The 27887-nt window shown below is 42.7% G+C and overlaps 1 protein-coding gene across 1 annotated transcript in view; it reads right to left on the reverse strand.

The window, feature by feature from the left end:
• The window catches only part of LOC126187578 (discoidin domain-containing receptor tyrosine kinase B-like), a 435420-nt gene extending 409022 nt beyond the window's left edge, over positions 1–26398 (reverse strand). Inside the window, exon 1 of the mRNA XM_049928745.1 lies at positions 26118–26398. The gene's annotated coding sequence lies outside the window, so the exon portion shown is untranslated. The remainder of the gene's footprint in view (positions 1–26117) is intronic.
• Positions 26399–27887: the final 1489 nt, after the last annotated feature.

Below are 27887 nucleotides of genomic sequence, written 5' to 3' on the forward strand. Positions count from 1 at the left end.
GAAAACATAAGAGTTTGTCACATAAACTGCAACAAATGAATGCAAGAGTTTCACAGTCGCACAGTTTTCCCTCTGCTCTGTCAAAACATATGTTTTTTACGTTTTCAAATGTTTCCGTCAAATCCTGCATAAGTCCGAGCAAATCTGAACATGTCCTGGAATTTTGGAGAGCGAAGTTGATTATGTGTGAGTGCCTGAACTTTGATAATTGTCTGAAAATAAAAAATTAAATTTTTTACTCTAGGAAAGACTTGAACCAAGGACCTCTCGTTCCGCAGCTGCTCGCGCTAACCACGGGACCACGGCGCTCATAAGCCCACATTCTCCTTGATGTTGCTTACATTGCGCATGGACTACTCAGTTTGTATATTTTGCTTATTTTTTTCATAGTTCCACACAACTTCTTCCTGTTTTCTCGATTGATCTGTGTTCAGTTTTTCAAGGCCTATCCCTGTGCCAATTTATAACTAAATCTGAGGGGGGTGCGATTGCGAGGTTCCTTTGTAAGTTCTACGGGACTGATGACCTCAGAAGTTAAGTGCCATATTGCTCAGAGCTATTTGAACCATTTTGCAGTCTACGGTGCCAGTGAAGCTGAATTGAAAGTGACTTCTCTTATCGGTAAAAGTACAACATTTTTGTTAGTAGCTAGTTCCCTAATGGAAAAAGTAAAAGGTTTTCATATGATGCGGACTATAACTTGAAAGTAATGGCATATGCAGAAGAACAGGGAAACAGAGCAGCTGAGAGGCGTTTCGGCTCTCACCAACAGAAATAGTCATTCACGACGGGCTGGCTAGTAAAGAAGAACTGGAAAAAAATGACGAAGACTAAACGTGCAATAGAGCACTGAATGAAAAACGGCCAAAACTAGAATGTGACGTTTTGAAATAGATTCAGGGACACCATCAAAGTGGCATTGGAATAAATACAAAGATGATTCAAACACGCGCTCTTATGCTAGCACTACGGTCAATATTAACGGACTTCAAGCGTGGAGTTGGTTGGTGCTACAGGTTTACGAAGCGTCACGGATTTTGCAATCGAAACAAAACCAAACGCCACAAGACTATGAAGAGAAAATAACTTTCCATCGTTTATTATTCAACTTCGATAGAAAAGCAGTGTGGAACTTAGCCAAATAGCGAATATGGACGAAATTCCTGACATTTGACGTGCCTTGTAGAAATTTTGCCATGGAAGGCGCTGAAACTGTAACTATAGAAACAAGTGCACTTGAAAAAATGCACTACACTGTTGTTCTTTCACGTTGTGCCTGTGGTACTAAACTTAATCCAACGGTCATTTTCAACACAAAACAATGCCAAAACCTTCTGATATATCAAAATGGTTCAAATAGCTCTGATCACTATGGAACTTAACATCTTAGGTCATAAGTCCCCTAGAACTTAGAACTACTTAAACCTAACTAACCTAAGGACATCACACACGTCCATGCCCGAGGCAGGATTCGAACCTGTGACCGTAGCGGTCGCGCGGTTCCGGACTGCGCGCCTAGAACCGCGAGACCACCGCGGCCGGCTCTGATATATCACCCTGTGTTGTTGTCCACATGCATGAGAAGGGTTGGATGGACAAAACTGGTATGAAATTATGAATTAACAGAGCGTGGGATAGAAGGAAAGGTGCTTTATTAAAGAACAATTCTCTTCTTGTGCTACATCGGTTTAGTAGACATTGGAAAAATTTTATGAAACAGAAATAGAGACAGGGAAATACAGTGCTTTCTGTTATTCTCGGAGGATTTACTTCACAACTGCAACCTCTTGACGTCTCTATAGACGAAGATTGTAGTAACGAAGCACAGATAGAAGGATTGTTATACGTGTTGCTCTGAAAGGAATATGAGATTCTCCTTAATGAAATTTTCACTCTGCAGCGGAGTGTGCGCTGTTATGAATTTTCCTGGCAGATTAAAACTGTGTGCCGGACTGAGACTCGAACTCGGGATCTTTGGATTTCGCGGGCAACTGCTCTACCATCTGAGGTACCCAAGCACGACTGACGACCCGTCATCACAGACAGGAAGTTTCATTTCAGCGCACACTACTCTGCAGAGTGAAAATTTCATTCTGGAAACATCCCCCAGGCTGTGGCTAAGCCATGTTTCCGCAGTATCCTTTCTTCCAGGAGTGCTAGTTCTGTTAGGTCTGCAGGGGAGCTTCTGTGAAGTTTGGAAGGTAGAAGACGAGGTACTGGTGGAATTAAACCTGTGAGGACGGGTCGTAAGTCAGGGTAGCTCAGATGGTAGAGCACTTGCCCGCGAAAGACAAAGGTCCCAAGTTCGAGTCTCGGTCCGGCACACAGTTTTAACTGCCACGAAGTTTGAGATTCTCCTTGTTTAAAGTTATTCTTTAAAGTCGTCTTATGTAAATACTTCTATGAACATTCAGTTGATTTTAAATCATTACTTTTGAATATAGAGTCTCATTTCAATTTTGTCACAAGTTAAAATTTCTACCCTTCATTCAGTTGATTATGTACTCACGCACACTGCACTTTGCGGTACAGAATTTTCGGCCGTAGTTTTTTTTAATTTTGCTTTGCTGCTCCATGCTGTGGGCTGCTTTCAAGAAATATGCAAAAATGTTTGTCAAGACAGGAGATAAGCGGAAATACAGTGTAGTGGTAGGAATTTCTTTGTAAACGTAACTGTGAAATTTATTTCGAAAGTAAAGTTAGATTCAGGGTAGCACGGCTTTTTTATAAAAACTTTTAACTTCAGTTTTCGGACAGTGCTGAGAAAATCATATTAAGTCTTTGTATAATTCAGTAAAGTAACAGTTCTACACAATGCGCGATTTTAAATTAGAAAGTAGATTCACTGACACACAACGAAGCTGACAAGCGGTTAAGTTACAATGGACACAAGCTGTTTGAGGAGCAACACATTATCGTGCTGGAATATGATGTGCTGATAAGGTTGGTGATACGCTATGGACGCACTCGATGCATTTCCGCACTACCGTATAGTGAAGAAAATACGATCTTACCGAATACTGGGTCAAGTCTGTGACTGCATTCCTTGCAGGACTAAACATGATGTATTCAACGCAACAAATCCGACAGATTCGGGAGCACCCCAGTGGAGTGTTATACGGCCGTCAGTGTTTATATTTTATGCTAATGATATAGTTTATAGCGTTGCAGGATCTCTGAGGCTGCTCGTGGATAATGCTGTTGTCCACAGATAGCTTGTAACGCCAGATGACAGTAGCAAGAGTCAGGAAGACCTGCAGGGCATCGACGATTCGTGTGCGGACTGGAATTTGACACTGAACACAAAAGAACGTTGTGTGCATGCAGACTGAAGTGACGAATGAAAATTTATACCAACTCTGGATTCGAACTCTGGTCTTCTACCCCCACGCAGGCATAATAGCTTTGCACAACTGCACAAACTATCCTAGCACACCCACTCGTCAATCGGCACTCCCATTCGTCATTCGTGCCGCAGCCCACCTGGTATTCGACCTAAACTCAAGGAGCAATACAGAGGCTTTCCAACTGTACTGGAGTAGCATCTCAGGATCAAATGAAACGATGGATCCTGCCTCAGATGCAGGCATACGTGTTTTAATCAAATGAAACAACAGTATATCGTCCCAGAGACCTTTTCAAGTCGCGAATATCTATGATGTGAGTATGCAGACTGAAGAAACGCAGGAAATTCATACGAAGGATGTAATTCGAACCCCGGTCTCCAGCACAGTAGACAGATGTGCTAACCACTACGCCACCAGGTACAGTGGCTTTGGCTTTGCAGAACTTCGCGGCCTACCCTAGCATGCTTACCCTCCTCAATCCAAATTCCTCTTGACACCTCAGCCCATGTGCTGTTTCCCATAACTCAAACGGTATTGATTAAAAATTCAATCCAGCAACAATGCATAACCTCATCAAATGTACTGGAATAGCACCTCAGCCACCTCAGCATCGAATGAAACGGGGAATCATACCTGAATCCCAAGCATAGGTGCTTTAATCTAATTAAACTAGTTGGTTCCAGAGACTTTTCCAAGTCTCACACATTTTACACACACACACACACACACACACACACACACACACACACACACAAACGCAGACTGAACCGACGAAATAAAATTTGTACCATGGCTGAGATGCTATTGCAGTAGGGTTACATTTGGGGGGGGGGGCAATACCAATTGGGCTGAAGCGTGGATGCGTATTCTGATTGAGGACGGAGGCGCGCTAGGGTAGTCCGTGCGGTTGTGCACAGGCACCGTACCAGGAGCGGGGGGGGGGGGGGGGGCAGTGGTTAGCGCATCTGCCTAGTGAGTTGGAGACGCGGCTTAGAACCCCAGCCATGGTACAAATTTTCATTCGCACTTCGATCTGCATACATACATGATAGATGTCTGAGACTTGAAAAGGTACCTGGAAACATACAGTTTCATTTGGTAAAAGAATTTAACGTATTTAGAGTAAAGAGGCGAATAAATCGACTATCACGTGGTTACACTATAGGCGAAAAATCAATGGAAACAGTAATTCATGTAGATTATCTAGCAGTAACCGTACGAAAGTGACCTAAAATGGAGTGACCACACAAAACAAATTGTACGAAAATCAGATGGCAGGCTGACACTCGTTCGGAGATTCTTAAGGCAATGTAATTCATTCACGACAGAAGTGGCTCATAGAACACTTGTTCGCCTGATTCTAGAGTACAGTTTATCAATACGGAGAATTTAATAGGTTCGAGTAATACGAGAGGCGTTCGGTAAGAAATGCAACACTTTTTTTTCTGAAAGCAGGTTACTTTTATTCAGGATTACAATTCATCATATTATTCTCCGCTCTTTTGGCTACAAAACACCATTTCTCATCATAATCTCCGTTCAATGGGACGGCCTTACGCCGCCTTAACGTATGCGGGAATGGTACCTTCCTGCTCTTCGACGTCATAGCTAACGTCTTGCTCCATCAGTAAGGTTGGTTGGTTGGTTGTTTGGGGAAGGAGACCAGACAGCGTGGTCATCGGTCTCATCGGATTAGGGAAGAACGGGGAAGGAAGTCGGCCGTGCCCTTTCAGAGGAATCATCCCGGCATTTGCCTGGAGTGATTTAGGGAAATCACGGAAAACCAAAATCAGGATGGCCGGATGCAGGATTGAACCGTCGTCCTCCCGAATGCGAGTCCAGTGTCTAACCACTGCGCCACCTCGCTCGGTATCAGTAAGCTCCCCATCATCCGCCTACTTCTTCCCGCACAGATGGAAGTTGGAAAGTGCGAAACGAGGACTATAAGAAAGCCGAAGAAATACACAGAGGATAAAAGTAGATTTGCTAACTCAGAGAAATATTAAAAAATGGACAGATACTGTACTAAATACGGACGTGAAGAGTCTGTGGAAACCAGTTAGCATAAAAATATTGAGACACCCACTAAGACATCAAGGCCGCACGTGTAAATTCAAAGGCAGACTTTACGACTTCTAGCGAGACACTTAACCCCACAGCCACTAAACAGTTTCTGAGAGAAGAAGACGCAAAAAAAGACTAATGTTCGCTAAAATAAAATTGCTGTAAAACACGTTTTACGTGCTTCACCTTTTACGCAGCCAGAGCGAGAGTACCGTTTTCGCGTAAGTCGTGAAACACCAACCACGGTGCAAAATGTTTTGTTACTATTGCTACCGGGCTATTACACCACAGTTATGTTCTCGAAGTGTATGAAAGAATTGTTCGAGTAGCAATAAATGACATGAAACAGGTCGTTCATGTCTCGAAGTGCCCTCTATGGCAATTAAAAGATATGACCCAGGGAAGACAGCTATGCGTGCAGCACGGTTTCAATTGCCTGACTCAAGGTCGTATAAACACGGTTTATGACCTGGTCGCATAGATACAAGGTTGCGACTGTAACATTAACGACGACGGACTCATACACTAAATATATTGGTCGTAAGTATTGTACTAGCATAAGGCAAATCTGCGATCGACTCCCCATACCAAACGACAATCGCATTTTTTGAATTTTTTTATATTTATGGTACGTGAAGATTGGAAGTCAACTACTCTCCTAATGCAGTTCGACAAAAGTAACAAAAATTCTCGATAAAGTCGACTTTGAAGTATTATGACCACACTTAATGTAGTAAAATAAGTCAGATATTTTTCGACAAGCAGTGTTTGGCCTGTGGTAGCGTGCTTGCTCGAAGTGTGGGGGCTTGCGTTCGATTCCAGGCGGACTCAAATTTTTAAACAAAGGTGCTTGTTTTCCGAGCATTTCCTTGAAGTGTAGAATACATAAGGCGCACGGGATTGGTAATTGCAAGATCGAGTATCGTTTCGATCATTATTTTTTCCGCTTCTTTCCATTCAGTTCGAATACCTACGCCATTTAAATATAAAATTAACCAAATATATGCTAATTAACATATCTAATTGTCATTTTTATGAAAAATACACGTCTCCTGAGTTATAACTATATACTGCACACAAATATCCAGTTTTCATTACAAATAAATTTCTTGATTACCGATCCTGTATAAAAGACGTTTTGTCCAGATTATATAATTAAAAAAGTTGCAAATTAAATTTTTATATCCTTTTGTATTTTATGCTTCACGTTAACGGAGCTTGGAACACGCACTTTTGTTTAAAAATTTAATTCTCCAAGATTCGAACCCAGGCCTTACAGACAGAACGCCAGCGCCTTAACTCAAAGCCACACCGCTTTACCAAAAATGTCTACCCTATATTAACATATTAAACGTGGTCGAAAAACTTCAAAGTCGATTTTCTGAAAATTTTTGAGAGCTAATTCGCACTGCTTTGGAAGAGGTACATCTGAGTTCCGAACATCATGTGCCATAAACATAAGAAACTACAAAAAGCGATTTCTGCGTGGTCCCTTTGTAGCAACCAAACAGTAACTGAAAAGTGACTTACAAGAATTTACTTCTTGTGCGGGAAAGGGCGTGGTGTGGTAAAGGGAGCTGTCTTGGACGTTGCTTGAATTAATTTATCGAGAAGAAGGAAAAATATAAATTAGCATGGGTATACGGAGATTTTAAGTTGGCTCGCTCCTAACACAGATTACGTATCTGGCACATGACTAACTGGATGTAAATGAATAAGCTTTAGAAGTCTTCTGCAAGTTCATTTTCTGTTCTATGTTCTCACTAGAGTACGACAAGTGTTCAGAAGCATGTGTTTAGTGGAAGTAGCGAAGAGTTTGTCCATTTTTATGACTAAAGAAAAGGAAGTTTAGGTCGACGGCCAATGTGTTAGAGACGAAGGATAAGCTAAGATTGTGTACGGATAAGGCAAAAAAAAAAAAAATTCAAATGTGTTTGAAATCTTATGGGAATTAACTGCTAAGGTCATCAGTCGCTACACTTACACACTACTTAAGCTAAATTATCCTAAGGACAAACACACACACCCACGCCCGAGGGAGGACTCGAACCTCCGCCGGGACCAGCCGCACAGTCCATGACTGCAGCGGCTCAGACCGCTCGGCTAATCCCGCGCGGCTGGAAATCGACAGAAAGAAAATAATGCTACGTGATAGAATGCAAGATTCCGTTTCACGCGACACGGCTGTACGTCATATTCCAGCAATGTAGCCTCTAGCGCTGTAGTATGTAAGTATATCTGTTGTAGAATTATGGATCGACTTTTATGCTCAAGAATTATGACGTTTTTGGAGAATGAAAATCTCCTCTATAAAAGTCAACATAGATTCCACAAACAGAGATTATTATAACCAGGAATAACACAATAAATATATCATAGTCTACTGTTTATTTTCACAACACTGACACAAATAGCTCCGTCGCAAAGCGCCATTGGTAGTCGAACACTTTATGAAAATAATGTAAACTGATGGTGGATATACCAATGTTCAAGAAGTGCAAGTGAAATCTGGAATTCCGCTGTAAATCGCAACTCCGTAGACATACTAACAAGCGGAGGCCGCCAATTGTGAAATTCAGATTCGACTCATACTGTGCATAATAAAAGCTCATGGCCAGAGGTGTACTGTGGCAAAGCACCAAGATGCACTTCTCAGCTGTTGTCGAGAAAATCGACAGTTACAAGAAACCGTTGCGGTGAAATACTTTCTACGATTAATAATTTTCTACAGCGACGTGGCGCAGCGGTAAGCGCTCGCGTTCGTAATACGAAGGTCACCGGATCGAATCTCGCGCCATGCAATTTCTTTTTAGTATTTGTTTTTTGTAATTGTATTAATATATATATATATATATATATATATATATATATATATATATATATTAACTTCTCCTTACTACAATTTACCGAAGTTGGTTTAAAAAAACTATCTGGCTCTGTTTTCATCTGACCAATCAGGGTCTCAATGTTAACCTTAAGCTCCGCCTACAAAAATTCTGTCTATCCAATGAGAAACGTTATACTTTTCGTGAAATACAACTTTGTTTGCGGAAAACATTTTATATATATATATATATATATATATATATATATATATATATATATATATATATATTCGAGATGGCAGTGCGCATGCACCAATCACCCGACTCTGATTCCCAGCAATCAGTTGCAACAATTATGCATATAATAAGTTGTTGAAAGTCGTTTGTCGTGGAAAAACTGGCGACTTCGAACATCATTACGTTTTCCGCAAACAAAGTTGTATTTCACAAATGTTATTAATTGTCTTCATAACGTTAACCACGTATAGTTAACGGAAGACGTAGAAACGGTTTTCCGAAACGAATACGTATAGCGTAAGTCAAACGTTCGAATTAGAATAGAGACCCCACGAACACAAATTTGCTGCGGCAGGTATGAAATATGAACTCCGTTACTCGCTCGTTACACTTGAAGGACAGATGTTGAGTGGGCCGAAACGAGCCGCCGCATAACAGCGCAGTTGCCTCAAATAGCGTTGTATATATACATATATATATATATTTGAATTACAAAAAACAAATACTAAAAAAAAGGGTTGCATGGCGCGAGATTCGATCCAGTGACCTTCGGATCACGAACCCGAGCGCTTAGCGCTGCGCCACGTCGCTGCAGAAAATTTTTAATCGTAGAGAGTATTTCACCGCAACGGTTTCTTTTAACTGTCGATTTTCTCGATAACAGCTGAGAAGTGCATCTTGGTGGTTTGCCACATTACACCTCTGGCCATGAGCTTCTATTATGCGCAGTATGAATCGAATCTGAATTTCACAATTGGCGGCCTCCCCTTGTAAGCCTAGTGAATGTCTAAGTCAAAGTTCCTGCACAGCAAGCAGATTATACAGGGTGTTTCAAAAATGACCGGTATATTTGAAACGCCAATAAAAACTAAACGAGCAGCGATAGAAATACACCGTTTGTTGCAATATGCTTGGGACAACAGTACATTTTCAGGCAGACAAACTTTCGAAATTGCAGTAGTTACAATTGTCAACAACAGATGGCACTGCGGTCTGGGAAACTCTATAGAACGATATTTTCCACATATCCACCGTGCGTAGCAATAATATGGCGTAGTCTCTGAATGAAATTACCCGAAACCTTTGACAACGTGTCTGGCGGAATGGCTTCACATGCAGATGAGATGTACTGCTTCAGCTGTTCAATTGTTTCTGGATTCTGGCGGTACACCTGGTCTTTCACGTGTCCCCACAGAAAGAAGTCATAGGGGTTCATGTCTGGCGAATAGGGAGGCCAATCCACGCCGCCTTCTGTATGTTTCGGATAGCCGTAAGCAATCACACGATCATTGAAATATTCATTCAGGAAATTAAAGACGTCGGCCGTGCGACGTGGCCGGGCACCATCTTGCATAAACCACGAGGTGTTCGCAGTGTCGTCTAAGGCAGTTTGTACCGCCACAAATTCACGAAGAATGTCCAGATAGCGAGATGCAGTAATCGTTTCGGATCTGAAAAATGGGCCAATGATTCCTTTGGAAGAAATGGCGGCCCAGACCAGTACTTTTTGAGGATGCAGGGACGATGGGACTGCAACATGGGGCTTTTCGGTTCCCCATATGCGCCAGTTCTGTTCATTGACGAAGCCGTCCAGGTAAAAATAAGCTTCGTCAGTAAACCAAATGCTGCCCACATGCATATCGCCGTCATCAATCCTGTGCAGCAATGGTAGCGGCGCTGAGGGGTTGCCGCGTTTGAATTTTGTACGGATAGAGGTGTAAACTCTGGCGCACGAGACGATACGTGGACGTTGGCGTCATTTGGACCGCAGCTGCAACACGGCGAACGGAAACCCGAGGCCGCTGTCGGATCACCTGCTGCACTAGCTGCGCGTTGCCCTCTGTGGTTGCCGTACGCGGTCGCCCTATCTTTCCAGCACGTTCATCCGTCACGTTCCCAGTCCGTTGAAATTTTTCAAACAGATCCTTTATTGTATCGCTTTTCGGTTCTTTGGTTACATTAACCCTCCGTTGAAAACTTCGTCTTGTTGCAACAACACTGTGTTCTAGGCGGTGGAATTCCAACACCAGAAAAATCCTCTGTTCTAAAGAATAAACCATGTTGTCCACAGCACACTTGCACGTTGTGAACAGCACACGCTTACAGCAGAAAGACGACGTACAGAATGGCGCACCCACAGACTGCGTTGTCTTCTATATCTTTCACATCACTTGCAGCGCCATCTGTTGTTGAAAATTGTAACTACTGTAATTTCGAAAGTTTGTCCGCCTGAAAATGTACTGTTGTCCCAAGCATATTGCAACAAACGGTGTATTTCTATCGCTGCTCGTTTAGTTTTTATTGCCGTTTCAAATATACCGGTCATTTTTGAAACACCCTGTAAGTCCAGAGCGCAGCCAAGTCAACACCGAGCACCAGCTACAACAGTCCAAGAGACAAAAAAGTCCAGCGCAGCGTAGCACTTCCGGCTTGTGGAGTGGAACTTATCACGATGAGAACTTGCTTCTACTTTGTACACGTCGGCGGTGGCGTTAAATACGGCTCCATGATTAACGGAGCCGACGGCTGGGGGTCGTTGTATATTTTGGTAGAACAATCGCTGTGTGTTATGGGTGTCCAATCACTGTGGATTGAAGCGCGTGCGTCCGTAGTTCGTGGTCTAGCTGCTAGTGTTGCTGCCGCCGGATCACGGGGACCCGGGTTCGATTCCCGGGCGGGTTGGGGATTTTCTCTGCCCGAGAACTGGGTGTTTGTGTTTTCCTTATCATTTCATCATCATCATTTGTGACAGTGAGACTTAATGGTAGTGGATACCACAAAAATCTCGCGAAAACTCAGCTCGTTCTATTTCTACATTAGACCCGTGGCCCTGTAGACAACGACGCTCAGGATGATGACGTGTTCTTTGACTTCAGGAGCGATTTTGACACCGTTCCGCACTACCGATTAGTGAAAAAAAAAGGGAGCTTATCGGATCAGATTTGCTATAGGATTCAAGACCATCTTGGAGACAGTACTAAAGGGGTCGCTTTTAACGGTACAAAATAGACAGATGTAGAGGTAATTTCCGGAGTAGCCCATCTACATCTACATCTACATTTATACTCCGCAAGCCACCCAAGGGTGTGTGGCGGAGGGCACTTTACGTGCCACTGTCATTACCTCCCTTTCCTGTTCCAGTCGCGTATGGTTCGCGGGAAGAACGACTATCTGAAAGCCTCTGTGCGCGCTCTAATCTCTCTAATTTTACATTCGTGATCTCCTCGGGAGGTATAAGTAGGGGGAAGCAATATATTCGATACCTCATCCAGAAACGCACCCTCTCGAAACCTGGCGAGCAAGCTACACCGCGATGCAGAGCGCCTCTCCTGCAGAGTCTGCCACTGGAGTTTGTTAAACATCTCCGTAACGCTATCACGGTTACCAAATAACCCTGTGACGAAACGCGCCGCTCTTCTTTGGATCTTCTCTATCTCTTCCGTCAACCCGATCTGGTACGGATCCCACACTGATGAGCAATACTCAAGTATAGGTCGAACGAGTGTTTTGTAAGCAACCTCCTTTGTTGATGGACTACATTTTCTAAGGACTCTCCCAATGAATCTCAACCTGGTACCCGCCTTACCAACAATTAATTATATATGATCATTCCACTTCAAATCGTTCCGCACGCATACTCCCAGATATTTTACAGAAGTAACTGCTACCAGTGTTTGTTCCGCTATCATATAATCATACAATAAAGGATCCTTCTTTCTATGTATTCTCAATACATTACATTTGTCTACGTTAAGGGTCAGTTGCCACTCCCTGCACCAAGTGCCTATCCGCTGCAGATCTTCCTGCATTTCGCTACAATTTTCTAATGCTGCAACTTCTCTGTATACTACAGCATCATCCGCGAAAAGCCGCATGGAACTTCCGACACTATCTACTAGGTCATTTATATATATTGTGAAAAGCAATGGTCCCATAAAACTCCCCTGTGGCACGCCAGAGGTTACTTTAACGTCTGTAGACGTCTCTCCGTTGATAACAACATGCTGCGTTCTGTTTGCTAAAAACTCTTCAATCCAGCCACACAGCTGGTCTGATATTCCGTAGGCTCTTACTTTGTTTATCAGGCGACAGTGCGGAACTGTATCGAACGCCTTCCGGAAGTCAAGAAAAATAGCATCTACCTGGGAGCCTGTATCTAATATTTTCTGGGTCTCATGAACAAATAAAGCGAGTTGGGTCTCACACGATCGCTGTTTCCGGAATCCATGTTGATTCCTACATAGTAGATTCTGAGTTTCCAAAAACGACATGATACTCGAGCAAGAAACATGTTCTAAAATTCTACAACAGATCGACGTCAGAGATATAGGTCTATAGTTTTGCGCATCTGCTCGACGACCCTTCTTGAAGACTGGGACTACCTGTGCTCTTTTCCAATCATTTGGAACCTTCCGTTCCTCTAGGGACTTGCGGTACACGGCTGTTAGAAGGGGGCAAGTTCTTTCGCGTACTCTGTGTAGAATCGAATTGGTATCCCGTCAGCCCAAAGAAGTGTGACAGTACCACTGCTGTTTACAATGATTGATCCAGAAGAACGCGTCGGCTGCAAATGTTGCGGCTGTCTGGAACGAAGTAGCAACGCCATAAGACAGTTTTGATTTGCAGAATGGCCTGCAGAAGACTGATGAATAGTGCAGACTCTGGCAGTTCACCCTGGCCGTAAATAAATGCAACATATTACGCATATATAGGAAAAGAAATCCACTTCTGCACGTCTACAACTATTGATGAGAAACTGCTGGAAACAGTGTCTACGCGTAAACTATCTATGAGTAATTATCCAGAGCGACCTTAGGTGGAGTGAACACATGAAACAAATGGGAGGGCTGAGATTCATGGGAAGAATCTTAAGTAAATGTAACTCATCCATCCATTACGTCCGAAAATTGGGGGAAATCACACCGTGATCAATTTCAAAGACCTTCATTGCCTCATGTAAAATGTAAGCTCTTAAATGTCTTCTACGAAAAACGCACTCTCATCAACAACCCTCATGTGTACTTCGACTTGCTGAGCCAGAAAGTACAATCAGTTGCCCCGAGGTTTCGTAACAGTAAATGACACTTGGATGTATCATTACACACCAGAGACGCAGACGTAGTTGAAACATTAGACTAAAAAGGTGAAATTCTTGTAAAGTAAGCAAAACCGATTTCACCACCACAAAAGTCTTGTCTACGCGTTCTCTTTTAACTTTCATGCTATGGTGTTTAGGTACTACCTACACGCCGTCAGAAAAATTATTGCTAAATATTGTGCATCACTATCGGACAGACTGATAAATCGCAATGTCGTTCAAAGCAGAAAGCTCAGGTCTAGCAAGATATATCGCCTAGGCTCGCGTTGTAGATAGCTGCCGCAAAACTGTGTGGGTTTCAGTTCTAAGTGATTCCACGCCAGTAGTATTCATTGAGGTGATTGTTGATGGTTACTTTTGGATTCCAAACATTTAGAAAGGGCTGGGTGCACGGGAGAAAACAGCAAACGATGATACAAATGGTTCAAATGGCTCTGAGCACTATTGCACTTAAATTCTGAGGTCATCAGTCCCTTTGAACTTAGAACTACTTAAATCTAACTAACCTAAGGACTTCACACACATCCATGCCCGAGGCAGTGTTCGAACCTGCGACCGTAGCGGTCGGGCAGTTCCAGACTGAAACACCTAAAACGATGACACAGAAGCGGAGATTGCACAGTGGGACAAATCTTTCATCGATTTTATTAAAGCGCACCAACAAATTATGAAAACTAGACATTCTTCATGCCACTCTAGAGTTTCTGACGGATGGTACATGCTACCTATATTATCGATTCAATTTTCTTTCCTATTTGTTTCACGTAATGAACGTATATAGCTGAGTACGTGCTCTAACTTTTCTCGTCTTATTCTCATAATCTACGTAAAATACACCAGTGTCAGCATACTGGACCCACACTTTTCTTCGAGTGTTCTTTCTCTACACTTATCTGAAGGATAAGATGCTAAACTAAGTCGCCTTCTCTGCAAGGATTCCCATTTGAGTTCCCCGAGCATTTCTGTTGTACTTCGTATGGCGCTGTACCGACCTGTTGCGGTCCTAACAGTGCCCATCTGAATTCGTCCCATATGTGTTGCTATGGCTACCTGATAAGGACTCCTAACACTGGATGAATTGGTCACACAGTCGTATTGTATGCGATTTCCTTCACAGATGATTTATATTTTTCCAGAATCCTTCCAACGAGTTTAAGTATTCCATTTGCCTTATCCAGTACTGATTTCACGTCATCGTCACATTTTACATCACTTGTTAGTGTTACTCCTATACACTTAAACGATGTCCAGTGCTTAAGATGTTCAATACTAATTTTGTAATAACATATTTCTCTTTCTTGCAGGAATTAACCTTATCCACATTCTAAGAGAGCTTTCATTCATTACACCAAGTGAAATTTATCACCGTCTTTCTGCACTTCCATACCACCGTCCAACGACGATACTTTCAAGCATATGACAGCTTCGTTAATGGACGGTCTTGTAGTGGTTGTGATAAATCGTTAACCGTCCAGTGTAACGAACTGAGTTCTATTAGCCAAATATTCGTCGAGATGGTCACATATTTGCCGGCCGCGGTGGCGGAGCGGTTCTTGGCGCTTCAGTCCGGAACCGCGCGACTACTACGGTGGCAGGTTTGAATCCTGCCTCGGACATGGATGTGTGTAATGTCCTTAGGTTTAAGTAGTTCTAAGTTCTATGGGACTGATGACCTCAGATGTTAAGTCCCATAGTGCTCAGAGCCATTTGAACCATTTTTGGTCACAAATTTAAGATAATACTCAGATGCACACGGTTAGAAGCCGACAGTATGGCGCAGTGACAATATACCTGCAGCAGACTCAACCTATGTTAGTGAAACTGCAGATTACGTGTCATCAGTGCTCCACCTTCCACTAGAATTTTTAGAATAGTGAGAAACTTAGAATGGTAGAAGAATCAGTCTAGGAGATTTAATGTCACCAGAAACGTTGTCAGGAATGTTTGAACAAGTTCTTAGTAGTTAAACAGGATTAATGAAGAAGGAATCATATTATTGGATCGCATTTGAAATACCTTCGTTTCGTTGAAGAAAGCATGCTGCTTGGCACTCGAACGGATGAACTTCAACCAAGAATTATGCAAACTGAAAAGTAGTGATAATTTAAGTTAAAATCAGTCTTTCGAGGAGAGAAAGAGAAGGGTGGAAACTGCCTGGAGTCTTCATAAGAAGAGAGGGTGTCGTGGAAGTGCCCAACGGAAGTGTAATAGGACGACTACTATTTTCTATACACATAAATGATCAGTCGGAGAGGGTAGGCAGCAATCTGTAGCCGTTTGCTGATGATGCTGTGATGTAGGGGAAGGTGTCGTAGTTGAATAATTGTACGAGAATATGATTTAGACAAACATTTTTTTTGTTGATTTGGGGAATGTCAACCAGCTGTAAACGTAGAAAACTGTAAGTTTATACAGATGAGTAGGGAAAACACTCCCGCAATGTTCACCTTCTGCACTACTCGTGTGCAGCTTGACACAGTCACGTTGATTAAATATGTAGGCGTAACGCTGCAAAGCAATAAGAAATGGAACGAGTACGTAAGGTGGGCACTAGGGAAGGCGAAAGCTCGATTTCGGTTTACTGTGGTAATTTTAGGAAATAGTAGTTCGTCTGTAAACGAGATAGCGTATAAAGCGCTAGTCCGACCAATTCTTGAGTACTGTTTGAGTATTTGGGGACTGTCTGGTCGGATTAAAGGAAGACATTGAAATGATTCACAGGCATTTCTGCTAGGTCTGTTACCGGTAGGTTCGATGAACATGGAAGTATTAGGGAAACGTGAACACAAATGGGAATCCCTTCAGGAAAGACGACGAGCTTTTCGCGAAACACTACTGAAAAAATTTAGAGAAACTCCACTTACGCCGACTGTAGAAAGATTCTACTGCCGCCAACGTACATGTCGCTGTGATACGGTAAGGCAAATTTGGGCATTTACGGAGCCGTATACATTGTCGTTCATCCCCCGCTCTATTCGCGGGTGGAACGGGAAAGGAAACTGCTAGTTGTGGTGTACTCACGGCTCCAGAGAGGACTGCATCACAATAGATAATGCGCGCTCGAAACACTCGTAGCGCAGCAGCTGTATGGGTTGGCTGTACGAACTTCACCGAGGTCCGCCACGGGCCGCAGCTCCTAACCGATGGGCATCACTTGTGAGGACAGCGATTGTTCGATACCTCGTCAAATACCGGCGGACAGTTCTCCTCAGTGTACCGAGTGGTATACAGTCTCCAGTAACCGCCGAGTCTGCAAGCTGAGTTTTTCGTCCGTCGTCTCCGGGACTTATGCTCCGTAGGCATCGTAGGCCAGCTCTGGGCTCTGCATAGGCATCACTCAGAGGCACAGTGATAGGATTTTAATATTTTAGAGAATTGGTAATAATTTAAAACGTCTAATTGGAGTTTTCACAAGAAGAAGCATCATTTAAGTTGAGCATTTCTTCATATTAAATAAATTTCATTTTAATACTGATTGTTGGAATCATTCTGATTGGAGATAACGTACGTCGTCCTCCTGCATTCCCAACAAAATGGCGCAGTCGTTCAGGATGCATTACTAGCTTTGCCTCATGGCAGTGAGACATTAAGCTGTAATGTGAACAGAGGTTTCCTTAGGGTGCGTTGCACAGATTCTTGTTGGTAACCGCTACGAGACGTGACGGAGAAAATCCCTATGGAGATCTGGGTTTTCTCACACGAAATACTACTCCCATGCAACGTAATTCAGTCGGCGTTTCCTGTAGGGATTTCTTTGACCCTCATTGTAAACAAATGTGAACCACAGAGCATAAACAGACGGAAAGAACTATTACTGTTAGATTACACGATTGCCGATCAACAGCGCCAACCAGTTCACATTTCTTATATATTACGCAACACGCGTACGGAGCGATGTAAAGTGCAACGACCACATACAATTAACCACACGAAAGGCAGATTCCAGAGTGAGATACACTGGAAGAATCCCCCAGGAAGTGTAGTGGCACGGAGGAGGTAGCTTACAGAACGCTTGTTCGCGATATTTTGGATTTGTTCCTTGGTCTGCGATCTTTACAGGGTAGGACTGATAGAGGCACGTTTCGTCTCAGGTTCGTTTGGTAAGAGCGAAACGGTCTCTGAGATGCTCATCCAAGATCAACAGTATCCGGTAGAAGAGTCACTGTGCATCACCGCACGATTTAATGTTAAAATTGCGATAGCGCACATTCCTGCGAGAGGCAACAAATATATTCATGCCGGTAGGACCCTGAGAATAGAAGTACAGAGATCTGGGCATACAAGACTTACTAAGCGTCATTCCTGATTTGCAAAGAAATTAGGAGAAGTGGCAGTTGAACAGGAAGTACGTTCTGCTGTATACCGTAAAGGTGCCTTAGGGAGTGCATGGTGTATGAACAAAAGTATCGGACACTTCCATGCAATTCGAAATTGACCATTAGATGTCACGAGAGAGCGATTACCCTGCATAGAAGGAGGTGGGAAGTACCGTGCAGTCACTAGAGAAGCAATTAAAACAGAATGGGTATCCCAGGAGAGCAATATGACTTCGAACTTGGACTTGTCACTCGATGTCACCTGTATTACTGATGGGCCAACTTCAGTTTACAAATGGTTCTAATGGCTCTGAGCACTATGGGACGTAACTGGCAAGGTCATCAGTCCCCTTGAACTTAGAACTACTTAAACCTAACTAACCTAAGGACATCACACACATCCATGGCCGAGGCAGGATTCGAACCTGCGACCGCAGCGGTCACGCGGTTCCAGACTGTAGCGCCTAGAACCGCTCGGCCACCCCGGCCGGCTTCAGTTTACACCATACCGAGTTAACGGAGTTGAAAGTTTGCGTGAACCGACTTAAAATGAGTGGCACGAAAGAAGCAGAGCTAACATTCAACACCGTTCTCTCTTTTGCGTTTGGGCGGCTTACGATTCAGTTGACTTAAACAACCCGAGATTCGCAGTTTCGTAACCGGTGATTACATATATATTTACGACTGTGATGGATACTGCATAGGGCGCAATTTTTGGTCTTTCGGCGAGAAATTTTGAAGGCAGGCTTGTGAAAAACCTGACACACTGTATAGATTCTGATGGTTATCGGACGATCGTAAGGTACCCAACTTCCTGTTCAGTAGCATGACTGCGAACTACGTCACAGGCCGCAATTTCAAGTCTTTGGAGATGAAACTTTGAAGATGGCGATACTCCCGGAATTTAGTGTAGTGGTAAAGTAGCTAAATGCCCCGTCACGATGATTAACGGATGCCACTTTACACACTGAAATTTGAAAATACACTCATCAGACACTTTGAATTTGCTTTAAGATTTGGGCCGTAATCGGGCGATCTTGAGGTAGCCAAATGCCTTGCCGTGCGCATGAATGATTCCCGTACTAAAGGCCGCATTCCGAAATACACTCATGAGGTACCCGGAATGTGCTTTGAGGATTCTGACGACGATCGGACGATCTTAAGGTAGACAAATTCCACTGCTCTAGCATGAATGGTTATAGTTTCTGCTTCGTCATCATTTTCCTCAGTCACATTGTATTCAAAATTTTAATTTCCGAGTTGGCATGTCGCCAAGAAGCTACTGCACTCCTAAAGATCACATTGAGTGGCGTCGCGTTCTGTAGGAATAGGCTGAACTTGGTCCGACACGGGTTCGGGCGGCGCGACGGCAGTAAACTCATCGTTGGCGCTGGGCCAACTCACTGTGCAAAACACAACTCTAGTTGATAACAGTGTAACTCGGGTTTTCTTGAAATCAGGTCAAATGGTTCAAATGGCTCTGAGCACTATGGGACTTAACATCTATGGTCATCAGTCCCCTAGAACTTAGAACTACTTAAACCTAACTAACCTAAGGACATCACACAACACCCAGTCATCACGAGGCAGAGAAAATCCCTGACCCCGCCGGGAATCGAACCCGGGAACCCGGGCATGCGAAGCGAGAACGCTACCGCACGACCACGAGCTGCGGACGAAATCAGGTCAGCCCGGGTTAACCCGCTCTTGGTAACTCGAGTGGACCTATCTCTAACCTGAATAACAACACTATCCGAGATATTTCCACCCTCCTAAAGCTGTCCAAATCGACAGTTGCACAAGAGATCGTGAAACCGCGAAGTAAAAATTAGAGCTATATCTCGACAAGTCTGGCCTCACGTTCTGATGGACAAGGACAGTCCAGCACTGCGGACGGTGGTCGTTAAGTGTCGAGTAAAACCAGCTGAAGGAATCACTCGCGAGTTCTAAACTGCTACCAGCTGTCCAGTTATCCCAGTGTGAGCAGGGAATTAAAACGAATGGTGTGTAACGTTTGACCAGCCACATATTTCTGTAGTCAATTCAGGTAGTGGGAAGCGTGACACCATTGGACAGTGGATGACTAGAAACGAATGACTGGGAACGATAAGCCGGCCGCGGTGGCCGAGCGGTCCTAGGCGCTTCAGTCCGGAACAGCGCGACTGCTAAGGTCCCAGGTTCGAATCCTGCCTTGGGCATGGATGTGTGTGACATCCTCAGGTTAGCTAGGTTTAAGCAGTTCTAAGTTCTAGGGGACTGATAACCTCAGATGTTAAGTCCCATAGTGCTCAGACCCATATGAACCATTTGGGAACGATAAATCATGCTCCACCATGTAGCAATCCGATGGAAGGGTTTGAGTTTGGTGAATGCCCGAAGAATGTTACCTTGTAAGATGGACATGTCATTTGGATTTTTGTAAGTTATCGATTGTGCACGTCAGAGAGAGAGCAAGTTAAATTACTGTTAAACAATCTTTGGTCTTGCTGTAGCACCGTCTTTGCCTATACGCAGTCTGATACATTCTTAGTTGAAGTGTGGTAGAGGATGGACGTATTCAGTAGTGCTGTGTAGGCTTGTGATTGTATCTGTTAGAGGAAAAAAGATTTATTGTAAAGAACAGCAAGGACGAATATGAAGTATATACTGCAAGGTGAAAAGAATATAAATGTTGAATAAAGTTATTATTTTTGAAGAGAAGAAGTTTGAGGTAAGAGTGCAGCTCTGCGCTGCTTTTTTGTCGGAATAATGATTGTTAGCTAGTTAACTTTCTCAGAGAAAGAGCACTTCTCTTCCCTGAGGCATGCATTTAATCTACTGATTAAACTGTTTGGTTTCAATAAAAATTCTGTGTTAACACTGTACCCTTATCAAACCATTGTTCACTCTGTTAAGCATAGTACTCTTCAGACCAATGTTATGTGCGAAGATCATGCGATATTTTACTCTGTCTTCTTCAATACATACTTCGTTCTATGATCGTTGTCTTGGTGTATCATTTCTCAGGGATAGTTACTCTCCCCATCCCACTGTTTAAAGATGGTTTATCATTACACTTTACCACACTGCGACCTCAGCTCGTGGTCGTGCGGTAGCGTTCTCGCATCCCGCGCCCAGGTTCCCGGGTTCGATTCCCGGCGGGGTCAGGAATTTTCTCTGCCTCGTGATGACTGGGTGTTGTGTGACGTCCTTAGGTTAGTTAGGTTTAAGTAGTTCTAAGTTCTAGGGGACTGATGACCATAGATGTTAAGTCCCATAGTGCTCAGAGCCATTTGAACCATTTTACCACACTGCACGATATGGTATCCGACCGTCTGAATACTGTTTGAAAATGTCACTTAAAAATAGATACATAACTTAGCCGCTGCCTCCTTGCTTGCTGTTTGCTTTCTAGAAATTTGCAACAATATTGTCAAGACGGAAGGTAAGTAGAAATTTTGACTAGGACCACAAAATTGTTTTACTTCAGTTACGCAGTTAAACAAAAACAAGTTGTATTCAGTCTAGTTACAGTTCATCTTGAATTAGGTTCTGTTTATTCAAAGGTTAGCACACGAATTTAAGTTGAATAACAGCTTCTGGATATTTAGTTTCGGTGAAAGGTAGATTTTTATACAAAGTGGGAGACAAATTTGGGATAAATTTCGGACAGAAACATGTAGTGGGAAGCTTACAACCTCCCATCCTGTATAGTGCCAGCGTGCTAACCTTTCTGAACTAATGGAACACTTCTGGAATGAGTTATGACCTCCACTGCGCTCCAGACCCAGCGTCTCACACCACCACCTTCTCCGGATTTCGCTCTTGAGGAAGAAGGGGCTCCATATAAATTAACACACCTCATCGAAAGTATTCACAGCCTTTATGTCAAATGTTCAGACAGTTTTGATCATACAGTGCGCATACGGATATATTCGAAGTTTCAAGATTCTCTACACGTCCTTCAAGAATGGGAGTGTTATCTTCGAAAACATCCAGTTAGATGTGTAGTTAAGTGGCCCACCTACCCTGACACTTCAGTAGTAGCATTAGTAAATTCTGCGACGTGAGGTCCTCGCACCCATCTGTTGTGGTTCAAAATGGTTCAAATGGCTCTGAGCACTATGCGACTTAACATCTGAGGTCATCAGTCCCCTAGAACTTAGAACTACTTAAACCTGACTAACCAAAGGACATCACACACATCCATACCCGAGACAGGATTCGAACCTGACTGTAGCGGTCGCGCAGTTCCAGACTGAAGCGCCTAGAACCGCTCGGCCACACCGGCCGGCCCATCTGTCGTGCTGCGGCCTCAGTCTAAAGAACGTACTTTTTGTCACTGTCCTGATTCAGTAGTTCGCGAGTGGAACACTCCGCTCCGTTGCACAAACTGTGAACACGATTAGCGCAGCGCCGTTGTACCAAAATCCGGATGTCCTCGGATATGGTGTTTCCGATAGGTGTACAGTTTCCTTCCGGGTAGACACTTTAAGAGATACCGTCTAAGCGCATAAGATGTACTGGAACACTGTGTTAAGTGCCTTTTGAAATGGGCAGCCATAGCGGAAAATAACAAATGAACAGTTGTTCTTTTCCCTTCAGTAACAGCGTGAATTAATAATTGTTGGAATGATTTAGTTGCCACGTTTCTCTATACATCCGTCGGCGTCCGATAGTTCCACTAGACCTTTTCCCAGCTGACTATGTTTTACGCAAAGACAATGAGTAGCGCAAAAGCTCGTAGTCTAACAGTGCGTAGAAACTGAACTAAGTCGTTGTTAGTGCTCCACTTGCAGTGCACAGATAACCCCAATCCAGCAACTCTTAATGTCCCAGACAGCTGAGATATAGTTTTAAGAGACGAGATCTTGCCAGATGACAGATGAATTTCTTAACACGTATTAGCACTAAATAATGTACTTCACTAAAGTGACTCTTTCGCTATACAACGAAATGCAAGCAATAATGTCACGTCCTAACAGGTTCAAACTGTGTACTGAGTATGAAACAAGAAGATAATAACATCATTGGTATTTCCAATTAATCATCCTCTCCTTTACGCAATCGTACTAAGGTTCAGTAACAAATATGGACAGCCACTCGATATATTATTTCAGGAAGTATGATGAGGACGTAATGTCTTTCTTAATTTCCTTTGTATCCGCATCTGTAACTTTTATATTACAAATAGCAGCGGCTTATTTACGAAAAAAGAGATTTACACGGTTTTGTAGACAAATATTTTGTCACTGAGGTTAAAGTGTGAGATGCGGAGGATGGTGTAATTTGTCAGTAAAGCGGAAATTTGATGTCTGCTGCAGTGCGTGAAACGCGCTCCAGTTCTCGGACCGAAGGAAGATATTGAGCGACTGAAGACATACGTCGACGGTGGTTCAGGGGCCGGACAGTATGTCCAGCAACTGTGCAGAAGAGCAACACATAAAGGAACAGCAGCTTCAAACCCTAGCCCAAACGCTTTGCATTATCATGATGTAGGAAGATAAAGGATCGTAATTATGTTCCATCGATCACGGGGATATTAACAAATTGTTCTGGAAATTGACAGGCTTGTACTGAAGATGAAGTAACTTACACCATATGAGCCAAGTGTGAAAATTGTGATAAAAAGTATACCAAAAATTATGTTCTATAGGCTAGTCATTGCGCATAAAACTAACGCTGAATCTACAAGGAGCGAATGACACATGTTATCATCAATACTTGATAGTTATTATTCAGAGCAAAACTCATTTATTCGGTAAACACATACACAAACACAATGTCGAGCAACTGCGTCAACACGGAATTTTTAAGTCCCTATTAATGCTTCTTTTACTTTAAGAACTACTGAGTTACAAAATTTGAGAAACGTTGTTGTTCCTCAGAATCACTGTATCATCAGCTACTCTGCATCTAATCAACAATGTTATAACAAATAACGGTAATTTTTTTATGAACCAAATATGTTTAGTGCTACTCCAAATTGTATCGCTTCTTCAAATGTGTCGCCCACTACTCCAATGTTGTCTTTCCTGCTTCAATAATGACGTTGTAGCTGTCTGTCCTGCTAGTGTAACTGACTTTATAATTCTTTGGTTTTTATATGTAATGTTTTCAGTTTCATGTGAACTCACATTTTTGGCCAGTTCCAAATATGAAATGAGCATTCCACGTCCATGTTGTATCTGGGGCAGGTACAAAATGTGCAGTAGCTTCTATAACGCAACTCGCTGCTTTACGTCACTTCTTTCTAGTAAGTAAATTCGACGTCAGACTGGAAACCACTGACTTTGCTATGTCATTCGTTTCGTATTCTGCTGACAGTCCGTACTGGATTCTTCTAAAGATAAGAATTACTTCTTTGGCTTATCCATTTACTTGGGCTACTATGTTTTACACAAAAATTGACGTTGACTTCCCAGTAGAAGCATAACCATATCGTCAATAACCTTAGTCTGAGGAATCGTATAGTTACCTATGATAAAGCCTTTTGTGATTTTTGACAATGTAGATAAAGTCAAAAAAATTATTCAGCTTTGCAGACGTACAATGAAATACAACGTAAAGTAGGTAGCCGAACGAAGTGAAAAGTTCTGCTTCCAGGAAAAGTTACGCCTAAACGTTTGTACATTTATTTGTTAATAACTTTTGTGTCCTACAACACCATTATTTTTCAAAGAAATGTGATTTGCTAGCGTAGAACAGAAGAAATAATTACAGTCACACTTAGTATCTTTTCCTAATGTGTAGACTGAATTTATGAATTCTGGATTACAGTTTCATAATTTGAGGGAAGGAGTGTAGTTTTAAACTGGAATTGTAAATAAAGTGAAATTGTAATCGAATTGCTATTCATTTGTTAGTTCTTTATTAGAGTCCACACCTCTTCTTTAACAGAAAAACGAGTAGACCTTCATTTCAATAATTCTAGCGTCTAAGTAGAAATCTCTTAACGTACAAAAATACAGCGAATTGTCTTTGACAATGGTTTGCAGCTTCCAATAAACGACTCATAATCGTATGGCATGTAATTGAGTCCCTGGAACTGCTTGATCTTGAATGACAGAAGCAATGGTTGGGATTGATGCAGGAGATTGAACAGGTTGCAATACGCCACACTGGCTACTGGGAACACAAAGCGTATCTGGTAAGTCGGTACCGGATTGTAACTCGATGGATGGGCACAGAGGACCGCGGCAAGTCACTCGAATGACGTGAGTAGAGAAAAATCATTGTATGTCTTGCTTCTGGATACACTTTGGATATCTTGAATTTGCGAACGAATGAACAAACGCCCTCCAAAGGTCATGTAAAATAGTGTTGTGATTCATCACTAGACATCGATCAGATTCCATCGTACTGTAGCTGTGTTATCACAGCTTCGCTTTTGTTCCAGATCTGAAGAATTCATGACACCTTGGGTCTCAAGAGATGGCACCGAGTTGTGAAAGAAAAACTGGAAAAAAATCTAACAAAAACACAAGTGCACTGACAATGATACATACTCGTATCCGTACAAAAGTGTCAATATTCTAACAAATACCACGCTACAGTCCGAATTTTGGTAGCACTCATTACAAAAACAGACTTATATTTAGTTGGGATCAATACAGAATTCTGTACACTTTCTTGTTCTACAATATAACAAATGAACTGAAAAAGTATCTCATATTTTGAAAACTAAGTTACGGCAAAGAGGCTCTGCAAACATGCTTTTCTAAGGGAAGTGACACAATTTCCGTGAAAAAATAATTACGGAAATTGGATCACTAGGTCAACGTCAGATGAACGAAGTTTTCAGTTCGACAAAAGGACTGCAATGAAATGTACTCCTTCAGAGAATGGACACATGGTCTGACATATTAACAATAGTCTGTAACTTGGCCGGTTTTGGAAAAGCTCAAAAAAATAAAAAAATAAATAAACTTGGCCGGTATCAGAGGCGCAGAGAAACCTCACTGGAGAGGTTTGCAAGATAGAGCAGGCTTAAAGCACAGTCGATGAAACGAAGAATAAAATGCAGCTACCTACATAGAACCATACAGTGGCTGGCAGTGGTGAACAGACAATACAGGCTGACAAGCTGAGAAATCAAACGCATGCGTTAATCACGTCAGTTTCGCAGTATCAAGTATGCAAAGTCTGGCTAGTTGTCTCCCATGCTTTACCGAAGCGTGTAGCCTCATTGACAACCATGTCGATTACCCGTCAACTACCACCAAAGGGACACACTACGCAGGAAACTTACCTCTCACCCTTCACGTCGCTGAGTAACCGCCAGGACGAAGGTATCACTGCCACTTTAACCCACTTCATTTATCCACTGGGCACTTGCACTCTATTCTTTAATTTACTTCTTTGCGCCAGAGGTGTCGAAATGTAACGCCAGCAAGTGTAATTCAGTGCACCCTATTTACCAGATTCGATTGTTGTGGCATAAATTTTTAGATATCTGAAATGAACAGTTGACCAGCAACGACACTGGAAGGTGGTGTACAGCAGTTACAAAAGTCGCAGCGGAGGACTAGTCAGCTGACACGGCGGTCGCGGCTCTCGTTCCCACCGGGCTGCAGCACCGGCTGATCGTCACATACACGACCGCACACACCGCGCGCGCACGCTACACTGGAGACGGTGCAAGCCCGCCCGGCGCTGCAACAATCGCCCACCGAGCGGCGCGCGCATCGCAGCCTCTTCTGGGCGCATGCGCGGAGCGCAACCCCGCTACTGGTCGCGAAGCGTTTAGCGGAAGGACAGTCTCAACTGTGTAGAACTGCATTAACCAAGCGCATGCAAGACATGAAATGCACGCCACAGGGCAGGAATATATGTGGAGTGGTGATATAAGGGCAAAGAGAAAAAATGTAATTCATATGATTAACACTCTGAAGTCATTAAACTACTACTGTCTCAATGAAAAACCAATTAGACTGAACGCATGCCTTGATAACATAATAAGCAATGTACAAAGAGACTCCATACAATGGGATGTAATAGAATTAGGAATATCAGATCACCCAGGGCTATGGCTCCAAATAGAAAAGTCAGCCTTCAGTTCCACACAGAGAGAAGTTCAAATGGTTCAATCAGTCGCCTAGAACTTTGAACTAATTAAACCTAACTAACCTAAGGACATCACACACATCCATGCCCGAAGCAGGATTCGAAGCTGCGACCGTAGCGGTCGCTCGGTTGCAGACTGGAGCGCCTAGAACCGCACCGCCACTCCAGCCGGCCCAGAGAGAAGTGACATATAGAATTCTAGGTGAATAAAATGTGGAAAAAAAATGATAAACCAGTTAAAAGAAATGGATTGGACTCATGTAATGGATAACAAGAAAACGATTAATAAATGTTTTTCCATTTTCCTGACAGAGATCAAGCATATAGTAGAAATGACATGCCCCTTGGTAACCAAAATATACCAGAGTAATATTACTCATAAGCAACAAAATACTAACAAGTGGTACACCACACAACTTAAAAAACTCAGAATACTACTGATGATTATGAAAGACAAATCTCATAGCAGTGATAGGGACAAGGAAAATTACACTAAAATGAGAAACCTTTACAGATTAGAAATAAAAAATGCTAAGTGCTGTGCAAATGATGAATATATTTTAAATTCTAAAAATAAACGTAAAGCTGCCTGGACTGTCATTAAAAGGGAAATTAATAATACCAATAAAGAAAGGAGTATCCCCAGTGACCGCAATATTCTCAATGAATATTTTGTAAATAGCGTCACCACCCCACCCATCAATTCTCCCTCTGTTGCAGAAGCATTGCTCACTTGTGCAAAACAGACAGGAAGTGAGAAGTTCACATGGACCTGAATCACATTAAATGATATTCATAAGTCAATAAACAAATTAAGTAATTCCAAAACAGAAGATTATTATGGACTCCGTAATCTCATCATTAAATGTATATCAAAAGAAATTGTAATGCGACTTCTCTCACTATCAAACAGAGTACATGATGAAGGAATATTCCCCGACTGTCTTAAGCTCAC

The sequence above is a fragment of the Schistocerca cancellata genome, chromosome 5, assembly GCF_023864275.1.
Source record: "Schistocerca cancellata isolate TAMUIC-IGC-003103 chromosome 5, iqSchCanc2.1, whole genome shotgun sequence".
Classification (NCBI taxonomy): Eukaryota; Metazoa; Arthropoda; class Insecta; order Orthoptera; family Acrididae; genus Schistocerca; species Schistocerca cancellata.